Below are 15,513 nucleotides of genomic sequence, written 5' to 3' on the forward strand. Positions count from 1 at the left end.
GGAGGGAGCCGGAGCTTCACGGGACTCCCTGGAGACTGAGGACCGGGCAGCGACCGACTGGAGACTTACCGCTGGTGCAGACGAGCGGAGAAGCTGAGGTGAGACCTGATGCTCGCTGCAGTCTGCCGGCGCGCCTGACGTTCCCGGCGCTCTCTCCCTTCCTTCAGGTCCGGCTCTGTTCTGGCCGCTGGGGGGTCCGCTGCTGCCGCCCGGCGCTGATCTAAGAGCGCGGCTGCGCTGCCCTACTGTGTCGGAGGCGAGCGGAGAGCTTGCCTCGTCTGCAAAACCTGTGCCGCTGGCTGCGGGCGCTCCGGAGGTCCTGTCGGGGGTCCGGTGGTGGCGGGAGTGACGAGGTGCCTGCCCCGCAAGCAGGCCCTGCATCGCCGGCTGTTACAAGCCTATAGTCCCCTAACGTATCCACGTCTGTGCTGGAGTTGGGTGAAGTGCCTGTCACCCATAAACAGCCCACGTCTGCACCGGAGATCTCTAATCTGCATCCCGCTTGCACCGGTGACGGAGAAGAGGTCTGCCTCACCGGAAGAGCCCTCACAGCTTACCACAACCATCTTGAGGAACTGCCTGACTTTCCTTGCTCGGCAGAAACAGGAGGTGAGAGAGGAAACCCATTAACCCCTCGTTGCCCACAAGAAAAAGAAAAAAAAAATAAAAATAAAATTTTTGGACATTTACATATTTAATTACTCTAAAACAGATCAGGGGGAGCTCCCCTTTTGCCACTTTCCACGGCTCTGGCGTGCAGAACCAGGCGGCGGATAATCCTGCTAATCCTGTAAGAGCAAACCTCTCATAAAGAAGAACCCCCCATCTAAACAGCAAAGGTGAGGGCGTGACCTGACTGCCGACTGGGCCGGGTGTTTCATACCGGTCTCCGCTGGCTGGCTCCCCTCCGAGCGAATAATAAGAAAAAAGCTTTCTTCATCCTAAAAGAGAGGCTATTTACCAGAGGAAGCCTAGCGATGCCAAAGCGCGGGAGTTCCAAGCTGCCTCCGCAAAAGGTCTCCGATTTCTTCTCTGCTCGGGGTGCCGACAGAGGAGAATCTACAGCTGCGGACGGCCCCCCCGTACTCCCCGAACGTTTCATAGATGGAGTGGCGCTGCTATCCTCTACTGAACCGGAGGGAGCCTGTGCACCGCTTGTAGATGCAAGGGAGAAGACCGATGATCCATCTCCGTCCAGGCAACGACAAGAACCGCTGTCACAACGCCAGAGGAGGGTGAGTGAAAAAACTAATACACACAATCTCACCAGAGACATAGATAAGATAGTGTCTGCAACAGTAAACCAGCGGGAAGTTGCTTCCTCCCCTACCTCTAGCCCTGAAAAGCAACGGCCAAGAGCAGACTCCCCCTCCCTCTCTGATACCAACTCACTTGTAGCTGACGATCCGTTTATAAGTTTACCCTCCACAGACCAACCGGCCTCTGAATCGTTTATCAAAAACATAATGACGGCCTTGAGAAAGTCTATGCAGAAGGACTTTAACGTACTTTCTACCTCTGTTACTTCATCCATACAAGAATTAGGTGACCGCACAGACCATGTAGAGCACAAGATGGAGGAGCTGACCTCCTCACATAACAATCTAATTGACTCACACCACTCACTAGAGGAAGAGGTTGCGGCCATTAAGAACAAGCTTGCGGACCTCGAAGATAGGAGTAGGCGTAATAACCTAAAACTCCGAGGAATACCAGAAAACATAAATCAATCAAACTTAAAAACCTTCCTCATAAAACTTATCACCGCCATTCTGCCAGAGACTCCAGAGTCTGAACGAATTATTGATAGAGCTCACAGACTCCCCAAGCCAAATTTTTTACCACCAGATACCCCAAGAGATGTGATGGTGAGAATCCATTTTTTCCATGTAAAAGACGCCATGATGCAGGCAACACGAAAAATGGACTCTTTACCTGATCCGTTCTCTAAAATTCAAATATTCTCTGACCTCTCCCAAGCAACCATCCAAGCAAGGAAAGCCTTTGCTCCTGTGACAGCAGCATTGCGCGCAAACAAAATCCTATACAAATGGGGTTTCCCAACGAAACTGCTGATTAACAAGGACGGCACTCTTCATATCATCGCAACCCCCCAAGAGGGACGCAAGATTCTCGCGACGTGGAACATTTCTCTCCCGGAATTCACTCGAGACACCCCTACAACGAGACCCAACAAACCTCCCAACTCGTGGTCCCGCACGACTCATACTTGATCCTGCAGTTGGGGTTTCCCAAACCCAGAATGAGACTCTCCAAATGTAGGCTCTTCATTTTTTCTTGCTCCTTGATACCTGGGTGTGAATGCACATGCCAACCCTGAGGGAAGGTGACCAACCTTAGGCGAACTTTTGCTCTCCCCCACCAGTATGCAGGCAACAAACCCTGCCTTTCTTGATGTTTGTTTTACTTGTTTTGTTTTTTCCAGTTTTTCTTCTAGGCATCAAGAAATCTGCATGACATATTCTACTAATGTCGAACCTGATGCACTCTTACTCGTATGTACCTCTAATTGTTTATCTGTTGTTTGTGTGGTCTTGTCTCACTCTCGGAACTTTAACATCCACATACATAATAAACATGTCACTTAGGCTTACATCTCAAAATGCGAGGGGTTTAAATTCTCCCTTTGGGAGAGCCATGGTGTGGAAGGATGCCAGGAAGTCGGGAACTGATGTGATTTTTCTACAAGAAACACACTTTTCCTCTTTAGCATGCCCAAACTTTTCCAATAAAAATTTTCCCCAAATTTTTATGGCCTGTGCTCCTAAAAAGAAAGCAGGTGTGCTAATTGCTTTTAAAGCCCAAGTCAATTTTACACTTAAAGACAGCCTAATAGACCCTAAGGGGAGGTACCTCATCCTATCTGGCACTATTGACCAAACTCCTATAACGTTTGCTAACATCTATGCCCCAAATACATCTCAAATCTCCTTCCTTAATAAAACCATAAAAAAAGTTAAAAAACTACAGACAGGTAGATTAATAATAGGCGGAGATTTCAACATTACACCAGATAGAAATCTTGACTCAACACATTTACATAGATCCTCGCCTATACTCTCCCCTTGGTTGAATAAGGAAGCTTTATATGATCTATTTAGATGTCTGAACTCCTCTTCCAGGGAATTCACGTATTTCTCCCCACGCCACAAAACTTTCTCACGCATAGACCTGTTCATATCAGACAGGTGGACACTACCACTAGTAAAAGCATCTGAAGTTGGGGTAGCAACCTGGTCTGACCATGCCCCAATATCTCTCAAAATAGAGCTTGGGCCCCCTAGAATAAACACCAAAATATGGCGCTACAATGTTCCGTTAATGAACACCCCCAAAAATAAAACTTTAATTGCTGAAGCCCTGAGGGAATATTTTGAAATAAATGCAGTCCCGGAGATCAGTCCTTTTACTCTATGGAACGCTCACAAAGCGGTCATCAGAGGGGTTCTGATTAAAATAAGTGCCCAACATAAAAGAAACAAAAATAAACTGATGGACGAATTGTTAAGTCAAATCCAAAGCATAGAAACCAAAATCCAAAAAACTCCCCAGTCCTCTGATCTTAACGATTTAGCAACTCTTAGAAGAAAATTGAGATCATTACTTATAGAAGAACATATTAAAAATACCAACTACATGAGAGCTAACTATTATTCTTCGTACAACAAGCCCTCCAAACTTATGTCAAATAAAGCCAAACCCAAACCTATAAAAGCAAGGGTCCCTTTTTTACTTAAATCTAGCAATCCACGGGTAAGACTCACCCATCCTCAAGATATTGCTAATGAATTCAGTTCGTTTTATGCCAACCTATACAATTTAAAAAATGACACCGCCACTCCCCAACCGACCTCAGAAATAATCAACCACTTCCTACAAAAAATGACCCTCCCCAAAATAGACCCATCTGAGTATGATCTAGACGCCCTTATCACTAAAACAGAAGTCTTATCAACTATCAAACTACTAAAGAACCTTAAATCACCGGGTCCGGACGGATTCACAAACGAATATTATAAAACCCATGCACAGATCCTCTCCCCCTACTTGGTTGATATCTTCAACGAAGCCATTACAAAGAGTACTATGCCAACAGAGATGCTTCAGGCCACTATAGTTGCAACTCCCAAACCAGGGAAAATACCAGATAACCCAGCAAATTTTAGGCCCATCTCTTTACTTAATTCTGACACAAAACTTTTTTCCAAAATCTTAGCGGCAAGGCTTCTCCAAATACTCCCAAATATAATTCATAGCGACCAGGTGGGCTTCACCAAAGGTAGACAAACGTCGGACGGGACAAGAAGAGTTATCAGCCTGCTGTCGGGTATGGGGTCTAGTCGAGCGCCTTCTCTCCTCCTTGCCCTGGATGCAGAGAAGGCGTTCGACAGACTACATTGGGACTTTGCTTTTGCGGTCCTAGAGAAGTTTGGCATCTGTGGTAACTTACTTAAAGCAATTAAAGCACTTTACTCCTGCCCATCAGCAAATGTCTTGATCGATGGAGCCCTATCGGTACCATTTCAAATCACCAACGGCTCTAGACAGGGATGCCCCCTCTCCCCCCTGCTTTTTATAATGGTTATGGAGCCCCTAGCTGAACTGATTAGATGTTCCCCCTACATCACTGGCTACTCAATGAGTGGAAGACAACACAAGATTGGACTCTATGCCGATGATGTCCTACTAACGCTATCAAATCCACTAACTTCGCTGAGGGCATTGCAGGACATTATTGGAGAATTCAGTAATGCATCCTACTATAAATTAAATATAAATAAGTCTCAAATCCTGGGCATAAATGTTTCTTCCTCCCTAAGGGAGGCCATTCAAACGGAGTTTAAATTTTCATGGAAAACAGCGATCCCATACTTGGGAATAAACTTATCTCTACCACTGTCGGAAATGCTGGCGCTTAATCTAGACCCTCTTTTCATTTCAACTCAGGAGGAATTGATCTCTCTGGGGAGACATGAACAGTCCTGGCTAGGTAGAATTATGCTATACAAAATGTTAGTTCTGCCTAAACTTCTGTACTTGTTTCGCACCATGGCTCTCCCAATCCCCTATAGCAGAATAATACCCTTTCAGAGACAATTATCGTTATTCATATGGAACAATAAAAGACCCAGAGTTGCATCCAAAATATTGTTCCTCAACCGTAGACAAGGAGGTCTGGGGGTTCCGGACCTGTGGGCATATTCTCAAGCTATTAATCTAAATTTGTCCGCCCCTTGGGCAGGAACAGACCAGCCCCCTCCGTGGCAACATATAGAGAAACACCTAAATAAAAACAGAGAATTAAGGTCCCTACTCTTAGCCACTGCAGTAGCCGGACCCCCTCTACACCCCACCCTTGACTTGGAGCTTCAAGGTCTCTCTCCGCCCATGCTAGCAACCTTACAAGCCTGGAATATATGCAAGCTCAAATTAAAAGGAGATTCAAATAAAAGAGAGATTAAACTTCCCCTAGAAATCCTCACATACTTCATTCCGAACCTATCAATACTAAACTGGACCAGGGCGGGAATAACCCAAATAGAGGACCTTTTTCCTGGGGGAAGAGTTGCTTCCTTTCAATCTTTAAAAATCAAATATGGAATCTCAGATAAAGAGTTTCACTCTTATTGCCAACTATGCTCTTTTCTATCAAAGACCCACTTGGAAAAGTACCATTTGCCCAATAAATTATTCAGCTTCCTTTCTAAAACAGGCCCATCAAACACCTCCTTAACAAGAAAATTTTACAACACCCTTTCAGGAGACATGGGCGCAAGAAAGAAAATTCACTTGTTAAATTGGGAAACGGATTTGGGGAGATCCTTCACTGTAGATCAATGGCTGCTAGCCTTTGAGTGGGCAAATAAATCCACCTTGTCGGCCAATCTCCTCCAGATACAATATAAAATCTTAACCAGATGGTACTATACTCCTGCTTAGCTGGCTAGATGCTTTCCTGGTACGGACCCACACTGCTGGAGGGGATGTGGTCAAGAAGGCTCGCTTATACACCTGCTTTGGTCCTGTCCATTCATACAATCGTTTTGGAGGGAGGTATTTCTCATCTCTAGAGAAATTTCTAACTGCTCTATTCCTAAGACACCGGAACTAGCCTTACTGCTGCTAAAATCCAACAATATCCCACTCCCAAGACGAAAACTGATATGTCATTTAATGATGGTTGCCAAGTTGGTTGTTCTCAGGATGTGGAGATCCCCGGTCCCCCCAACATTATCTGAGGTCTCGGACGTTATGTCTGACCATTGCTCCTACGAAAAAATCTTAGCATTATCAACTGATACTATGCCTAATTTCTCTCGCATGTGGAACCCCTGGCAAAACCATATCCTACGATAAGCCTGTTCAGACTATTTAATATAGTTTCTTCGCGTGGAGTTCCTGAGATGTGTTGACAGATCACACTAAAGTTTAGCTTGGTTACTGAAAAATACTTGTTCTCTTTATGTACACCAAATATACCTTTACTCACCGTTTTTTATGAGCGACAATTTGAAAAACCACCTTTAATGATTAACGAATGTTATATAATAAGTAATTTTCTATCCTGTTACTTTGTGATATTCTTATACTTTAGTACACCCTCGGTGGTGATGTGAATGTAACATCCTATCATAAGTAAACTCAATAAAAATTATTTGGATTAAAAATTGCAACGGACCGAAAAAATAACGCAAATGGACAAGAACACATTCTATACTAATTGCTCTTCAGAAAAAACGCAAAACGCAAAGGAAAAAAAATCGCCAGTGGGTAGGCGCCCTTATATAGTAAAGGTGAGATCATAGACGTGAGATATATTTTGTATATTCTATGGGTGGTCATATAGAGTGTGTTTTTTTCTAAACCTATGATTGTAGGGTCTATAACAATGGGGGCCTATTCAGTTACAGTGCATTGGTGCCTATCCTCCCCTGCTGGTAAGCCGCTGTTTCGGCAATTTTTAACAACCACAGATGATCTGTAATTTTACCACCATCTACATTGACTCTCATAAAAAGTAAAGCACGCTACTTTCGGCAGCCCAGGTAGTGGATGGCTTACAGCCTGCGCCTTAAAGTTACTTGGCTGAGGTTGTGGGAGCATTAAATTCAACCACAAACTGACATATTTGACACCCCATTTAATGTTGGGGTAAATTGCTAACTTTTGACAAAACATTTTGTCATTCGTAAGCCAAGCGATTCCATCCCTGTGCTGAAACAATCCCGACACAGGAATAAGAGATCGTTCAGACAATACAGCTAAAAAAAATGCAGAATGCCCTCAGCCAGTTGTTAAAAGATCTCGGCTTTAGAATCTTTAAATTAAGGGTAATAACGAAAATATATCAGTCAACTAAATTTTTTCTTTAATACTATTGGCCAGGTGAAAACCAGAGGCATTGTTCAATCTTTCCATCTGCCCAGCAGGCAGACATGATATTAGCTCTAGCTGGTCGTGTGGAGTTGTGCTGATGCATCATGGGATTGGTAGCATGGGGCAAGAGAAAGCAAAAGAGAAATCTAAACATCAAGATGGTGTCAGGGAACTGGGGTCTGGGTACTGGAAGTCCCTGAAACTGCCCGCAAACCCCTGTCCCTACCTACTTGTCTCCCTGACAACTGGGCGACAGTCCCTACACTCTCTAGGGAGGAGGGGCGAGGAGTCAGACTACAAACAAACACAGAGGCTGGTCAAGAAATCCAGGTTGGCAACAGGAGGGTACGTAGCACAAGGGGTCAAGCGAAAGTGAAGTTAGGGTCCAAGCAAGTAAGTCAAACAGGGAGTCAGTCAAATCCAAGGAACGCAAGTGCAGCAGAAGACCTAACATACACTGGCAAGCTATGCATGCAACTGAGCAGCTTAAATGCTGTCAGCACTCCCGCTCCAGCAGGTGATTGGGGCAGAGAGTCTGACAGCAACAGGGGCAAATCAAAAGATGCCAGGAGATCCAGCCCCTGGCGCCACTATAGACAGGCAGGGACGTAAAGCGTGGCCGGGTGTCATGGAAACGGGGACGCGGTGCGGCACCCACCATATCCCTGACAACCCGGTTACCTCGGCGCCCACCCTGTGAGCACGGAAGCGTTTACCCAGAGCCTGTGACCATGGTAACGGTGGTCAGGGGAGGTCACTAGGACCGGGGCTCCCCTGCGCCTCACCCCCGTAGCCTAAGTGGTGCATGCACGGAAGCCCCGCGCACCGTCAGTCCTGACAGATGCTTTTTTCTTTTATATAAGATGCTGCAGTAGAGTCGGTTTTATGCTTTAATTTGGTGTATTGAAAATTAAGATTGCGGCAACAAAGGCAAAAAAAGTTTTAAAAAATGTCAATAAGTGCAGCTTTATCGAAGAGTTTTAACAAGCACCTCTATATTAGGTAAGCGTTTTTGAGGAATTCTGGGCAGCCACGTTCAGTATATAAAGAGCAGGAGCATTTCCTCCATGCACATTTGGATTTGTCTCCAGTTAACCTGAGAAGTTTCTCATGGAGAGAAGATCCATCCAGATATCATCCAAGTGAAAAACTTCACAGTGGTAAATGGAACGAGAAGACGCTTCCAGGCGGTTGTTGGACTTCGGTGAGAGGCTGTTGCTGAAGGATATGCAAGAAAGAAAATGACTAATTGAGTTGTTCATTGGCCGAATGTTATGTAATATAAAACATAAGTATCTCCTTCTGAAAGTGTTCAAATAATAATATAAATAGCAAAGAAACTGATGCAAATTCTAATTCCTGGTTGAGATTATTGCTTTTTTCACAGAAGCCTCCGAGTGATAGAACAATTCTGCCTCTAGATTCAGATTCAGCATCCTAAAATCTACACAATTAAGGTAAAATTTCAAGAGGAAGCAAAAGAAAAAAACAATTCTGTGTTACAGATCAGTGTTATCACATGTTGTGCTTTGAGAGTATAATTTCTTCATGAATCCAAAAGTAAGACAAATAGTTTATTGTTGTTTGTAGCGTTACATTATTACGCTGTTGGCATTGTTTATTACTTCCTCCATGGCACTTAGGTCGTAAATGTACTGTCATTGTATTTATGTCAACAGAAGGAAGACAAATAGTTTATTGTATCTTGATATTAGTGTTGTACATTAATAAGCACATTGTATCTTCCTACTGTTGGCTCTGCTTGTTTATCTCAGAAGTTATCAGATTCTTCTGGATGATGATTATTAGAACTCATTGTTAAAGGGGTTGTCCCGCGCCGAAACGGGTTTTTTTTTTTTTTTCAATAGCCCCCCCGTTCGGTGCGAGACAAACCCGATGCAGGGGTTAAAAAAGAAAACCGGATAGTGCTTACCTGAATCCCCGCGCTCCGGTGACTTCTTACTTACCTGGTGAAGATGGCCGCCGGGATCTTCACCCTCGGTGGACCGCAGGTCTTCTGTGCGGTCCATTGCCGATTCCAGCCTCCTGATTGGCTGGAATCGGCACGTGACGGGGCAGAGCTACAAGGAGCCGCTCTCCGGCACGAGCGGCCCCATTCAGAAAAGCAGAAGACCGGACTGCGCAAGCGCGTCTAATCCGGCGATTAGATGCTGAAAATTAGACGGCACCATGGAGACGAGGACGCCAGCAACAGAACAGGTAAGTGAATAACTTCTGTATGGCTCATAATTAATGCACAATGTACATTACAAAGTGCATTAATATGGCCATACAGAAGTGTATACCCCAACTTTGTTTCGCGGGACAACCCCTTTAAGAAAAAAAATTACATTTTTTCTTTCGTCCCTGCGGTCTCACTGAGGTACTTCAGAAAATCCATTCACTTTCGCCTGTAAGGATCCTTGTGCAGATCTCTCCTTCTTATTACCAGGTGGATTTAACACATTGTCCATCACTTGAGGTCGGTCCATTCTAGGCTATGTTTGGACTTGAAATGTGTGGCAAAAGGAGTCGGGCAAAATGGTTTATTTTATTCCCAGTCATCTCAATTACTTTTATCATTGGTTACAATTAGAGATGAGCTAGCACCAAAATGCTCGAGTGCTCGTTATTCGAGTCGAACTTTCAGTGATGCTCGAGAGTTCGTTTCGAGTAACGAACCCCATTGAAGTCAATGGGCTACTCGAGCATTTTTGTATATGACTGGTGCTCCGCTAAGGTTTTCATTTGTGAAAATCTTAGCAAATCACCAAAGTCATGTAAAAAACACAGCAATGGATAGGGCAGACGAGGAGCAACATGCAGGGCTGCATTTCGGGCTCCGAGGGGTCTCACTATTAAGCCACAATACTGGCAAGAGTGAGACCCCCCCCCCCCCCACTGTCAGCATAAAGATCGTTCTCCTCTGCCACAACTGTAACAGCTGTGGCAGAGAAGAACGATGTTAGCCCATTGGATTCAATGGAGCCGGCAATACAGCCGGCTCCATTGAAAGCAATGGGCTGCCGGCGAGCGCGCGCTGAATTTTCGGGAAGGGCTTAAAAATATAAGCCCTTACCTGAAAATCATCCTAAAATGTGTAAAAATAGAAAAAAAATTATGCCAGCATTGAGGTCGTTCTCCTCTGCCACAGCTGTAACAGCTGTGGCAGAGAAGAATTATGTTAGCCTATTGAATTCAATGGAGCCGGCAATACAGCCGGCTCCATTGAAAGCAATGGGCTGCTGGCGAGCGCGGGATGAATTTTCATGAAGGGCTTAAAAATATAAGCCCTTACCTGAAAATCATCCTAAAATGTGTAAAAATAAAAAAATAATGTATACTCACCTTTCCGCTGCAGCCGGAGTTCAGCCGCGTCTGGCCGACAGTTCTTCTGAACTGCACTGAGTAGTATTCAGCAGCCGGGGATTTAAAATCCCCACCTGCTGAATGAGCTGCCTCTGATTGGTCACAGCCTCACCAATCAGAGGCAGCTCTCACTCACACCCATTCATGAATTCATGAATGGGTGAGTGAGTGCTGCCCCTGATTGACTCAGCGCAGGGACCAATCAGAGGCAGCACTCACCCATTCATGAATTCATGGTGCACGCATGTCCTATCTTTGCAGGCACGCACCTGCAAAGTACGGAGATGTGCACACACCATAGGGAATGCAGTGTTGCACGCACCAAAACACGCTCATCTGAACGTACCCTTAAGGATGATTTTCAGGTAAGGGCTTATATTTTTAAGCCCTTCCCGAAAATTCATCCCTCGCTCGCCGGCAGCCCATTGCTTTCAATGGAGCCGGCTGTATTGCCGGCTCCATTGAATTCAATGGTCAGTGCTCGTTTAATCGAGACGGGTACCGCGTGGTGCTCGTCTCGAGTAACGAGCATCTCAAACACCCTAATACTGGAACGAGCATCAAGCTCGGACGAGTATGCTCGCTCATCTCTAGTTACAATCCTTTCTATGTGTTCTATGACTCCTGTCCATTAGTGCCAATATATCAGAGCCCACATAGGTATTCAGTCTGTTAGACCAACCCCGTTGAAGAGCATCTCAGGTGGTCCCTTATTAGGTACTTTTGTCCCAAACTGTCTAAGAACCTATTTGTTATTTTTAAGAACTTATATCTTTGCACATTTTTCAGAGAAGAAGCCTGGGGTAACTGTTTTTTTTTTTCTTTTGTGATAAATAGCTAGAATCAAGGATGCAAAAAGGTTTGATATCGTCGTCCCCTTTTGGTATCTCAATAATGTGTTTCCATTAAGGTTTTGAATAGGATCTGTGTCTTGTAATAGAATCTTCAAGTATTTGTTAGAAATGATAATAATCATATCTCATTTCTCATGGTAGTCCATGATAAAAATGACTTAATTCCAGGAAGTATCAGGGTTTTTTTTAAGCTACTTCCCATATTTTAACTGTAAATGTTCATCAAAACGTCTGTGAATTTAGGAAAAAACAGAACAGAAATTATGTTTTCTCAATTATTTTCATCTGATGTAAGTACAGAGATTTACATCAAGCTAGAAGTGTCAGTCTCCATCATTAGTCTTCCAGTAGAATTCCCCATTGCCTCATCCAAACTGGCTAATATGGAGACATCCTGAAGCATATGGTTCAAAATGTACATGATACACATTGTACATGCTTCATACACTTTGCTACTAATACACATTTCTACCATGAAGATTGAAGAACTCTGAAAGAACTTATGTTAACAATGTTTCCTAAAAAGTTACTGATGCAAACATAAAAACATAGAAAATTGAAAGCAGAAAAAGGCCACATGGTCCATTTAGGCCTCATGTCCACGGGGAAAATCAGGCCCCGCGGACATGAGGCATAAAAATAAGAATAAACTTACCTCTCGCCCGCTCCGGATCTTCCCTTCGCCGCGGCGAAGGGAAGATCCGGAGCAGGTGAGTAAATTCCGATTTTCGTCTCCCGCGGATCCGGACGGCTTCCATAGGCTTCAATAGAAGCCCGCGGGAGCCGTCCCCGCGGGGGACCCGCATGGAAATGGAACATGGTCCAGATTTTTTCATGCTCCATTTTTAAAAAAATCACTTTTATTGACCATACGCGGGTATTTATCTACCCGCGGGTGGTCAATGCATCCCTATGGGATGCGGATCCGCGGGCAGGAGAAGAGTTAAAATCTGCTGCGGATTTTAATTCTTCTTTTGCCCGTGGACATGAGGGCTTAGTCTGCTCTTACACCAATAGAGGAAGAGATGTCTCTATTGTCTCCTATGCCAGAACAAGATGTGCTTGAAAGGAGTACAGTAGATAAGACAAAGGACATTCCTAGCAAGAAACTATGGAAGAAACTATAACAACCACAGGTGACCCAAGTGTGGACTTTTTTTTACCTTTACGGCAGTGATGAAAATCTGGAAGAAAGCTTTTTGGTCTACAGTGATTAGGAGATGGAGAATACATTTGAGGATCTACTTAAATAATGAAAATTATGCAGAAGAAGAAAAATACCTTTTTTTAAGATTATTATTATCTCTATCTTCTTGTCAAGTAAGACAGAGCTGCACTAGAGCAATCCCATTAAAGGGGTTCTGACATGAAAAAAAAAGAATTGTACTCACCTTGCCTGGCCTGGCCCGATCGCCAGGCATGTCCCCTCCAGCCGGCATCTTCTTCTGTGCCTTTAAAGCAGAGCAGGAGCGGTCAAAAAGACCGCTTCCTGCTCTGGTCCGTCCGTCAGGCACTTCCGAGGTGAACGGACGGACCGCACAGTGCTTGCTGTGGGCGGCCCGTCCGTCCTGCTGAACTCCGGAGTGCTGAGCATGCGCAGTGGAGACGCGGCCCGTCCTGACTCCTGTCAGAGGGCACCTCTCCACTGCGCATGCGCGCGATCCCGGAGCGGCGCGGCTGCTGGAGGAAGAAGACTGCCTGCCGGGAGGCATACTAGCACTTTCTGCTTAGGTTAAGCAGCGCTGCTGATTAGAGCCACCTGATTGGCTCTTCGGCACCACGTGACTGCACAGCGTGCACCATTCAGATGGCTCTAGTCAGGCTGCTTAACCTAAGCAGAAAGTGCTAATATGCTGCCGGGAGATGACCCCCCGATGTCAACAACAACAGGAGAACAGGTAAGTATAAGATTTTTATGCTTTAGCAGCCATTAACCCATGGGTTCCCTGGGTCCATTAGGCAGACCAGGGAACAATGGCTGCTAAAGCATAAAAAAATTATTTGTGTCAGAACCCCTTTAAAGGGGTTGTGCAGTTATAAGCTACTGATATTTTATCCTTAGGATAGGCCATCAATAGCAGATCAGGGGCTGCCCGCTGCTCGGGCCCCCAATCGATCAGATGTTTGCTGGGACGGTGTACTCACGCACTGAGCTGATTTCTGTAGAAAGTAAACAGCTCCATTCTCATTGCAGTGGCCAGGCTTGGTATCACAGGCCTTCCATTTCAATGGAAAATAGGCCTGCAATACCAAGGCAGACATTGCATTGAGAATGGAACTGTCTGCTTTCTGTAAAAATTAGCACCACATCCAAATGCAGCAGTTCAGAGAACAACTGATTGGTGGGGGCCTTTAGTGGCAGATACCCCCTGATCTGCTATTGAGGGCTTATCCTAAGAATAGGCTATCAGTAGCTCATAACTGGAAAACCTCTTCAAATAGGAGGCATCTATTTGATATGCAGTAATTGGTGGCTGGCAGGTGGCAATTAAGAGAGAGGGAGGGTCCCATGTAAGCTCCTTGGAGCAGGACCCCACCCCTATTGTCTTTAGCAACTGATTACTAGATGTCATTTTGTATGTTTGTTTGTTTTTTGTATCCGTTCTCCCCATTTTGTAAGCGCTGCAGAATATGTTGGCGCTGTATAAATAAGTCATACACAGTACAGAAACCACATGTACGTGGGGTCACCAGCCAGCTTCACAGCCGAAATCCGACACACTCGTGTGAAGCCAGCCTTCGGCAGTTTACACTCAACCGAGAAAATCGCATAGGATTTGTGTGATGCAAGATGCATGAATATCGCACGAATGTGAATCCCAATCTTTTGAAAGGGGTCAAATAAATGAGTGAAAAAATCGTGGCATGTCCTATCTTTGGCGTTCCCTTGGAACACCTCGCCCATTGCTTTCAATGGGACCGGGAAAAATATTGCAAGTTCATCTTTTATGCTGGATCTGCCCCCGAGCTTTGGTGCAGATGTGAGCATGTACTTAGCCATGGGAAGTATGCCACTGTGGATACTTAGGATAGGCTTGCTTTCACCTCTTAAGCACCAGACACTTTTTAGGGATTTTACCCATGTGGTGGTTTTACTGCCAATATTTTTTTCCCTTCAGTTACCAAAATTATTATTGCTTCTTTTTTTTCTATGACATAAAGGGCAACTTTTTAAAGGTCTTTTTTAACTGACTTTGTTCTCTCCAGTTTTTAGTTTTAGGGCTTATTCAGACGTGCATATATCGGCCGGGTTTTCACGCCCTAAGTGCACTAAGTTCCCACCACCTCTTCACTGTTTGCAATGGGAGGGGCGGGATGGGACTCAGTGCCCTGCTCCCGCCCTGGCCTGCCTTCTCCCCCTGCAGAGAGGGGCAGCGTATACCGGCCGGGCGATATACACACATCAGAATAAGCCCTTATTGCGGATAAAATATATATATATATTTTAAATTTACAGTTGTATTTTTTTCAATTAGTATATTTACGCTAAAATAAAGTATGGGAACGGGTTTCTTATTTTGTTTAGAGCATTTTGATATACAATATGTATAGCTTGGGATTACAGGGCGCATATGGCGATGGTTTTGGTTGGCGGTGTAGTGGGTTGTTTTCTTTTTTATGTATACATTTTTATTTTATTCTTTCCTTTTTTTTACTTATTTGTGTAACTATTTTTTTTCCATCTATGTCCCCCATGACATCTTATGAGACCTTTGGGCAACATTCACTTTGTTTTTTTCTTTTTATTTCACGTTTTTCCACTGTAACTGAGGCATTCGTAGGAGCCCCAGTTACAGGGGAAAACATCCCCCTGTAGTGACATCAGTCACCAATAGAGCTGATCAGGGTCTGAAGGACCCTGCAGCTCTGCTCTAACAGGGGTCTCCAAGCG

The sequence above is a fragment of the Eleutherodactylus coqui genome, chromosome 1 (genome assembly GCF_035609145.1).
Source record: "Eleutherodactylus coqui strain aEleCoq1 chromosome 1, aEleCoq1.hap1, whole genome shotgun sequence".
Classification (NCBI taxonomy): Eukaryota; Metazoa; Chordata; class Amphibia; order Anura; family Eleutherodactylidae; genus Eleutherodactylus; species Eleutherodactylus coqui.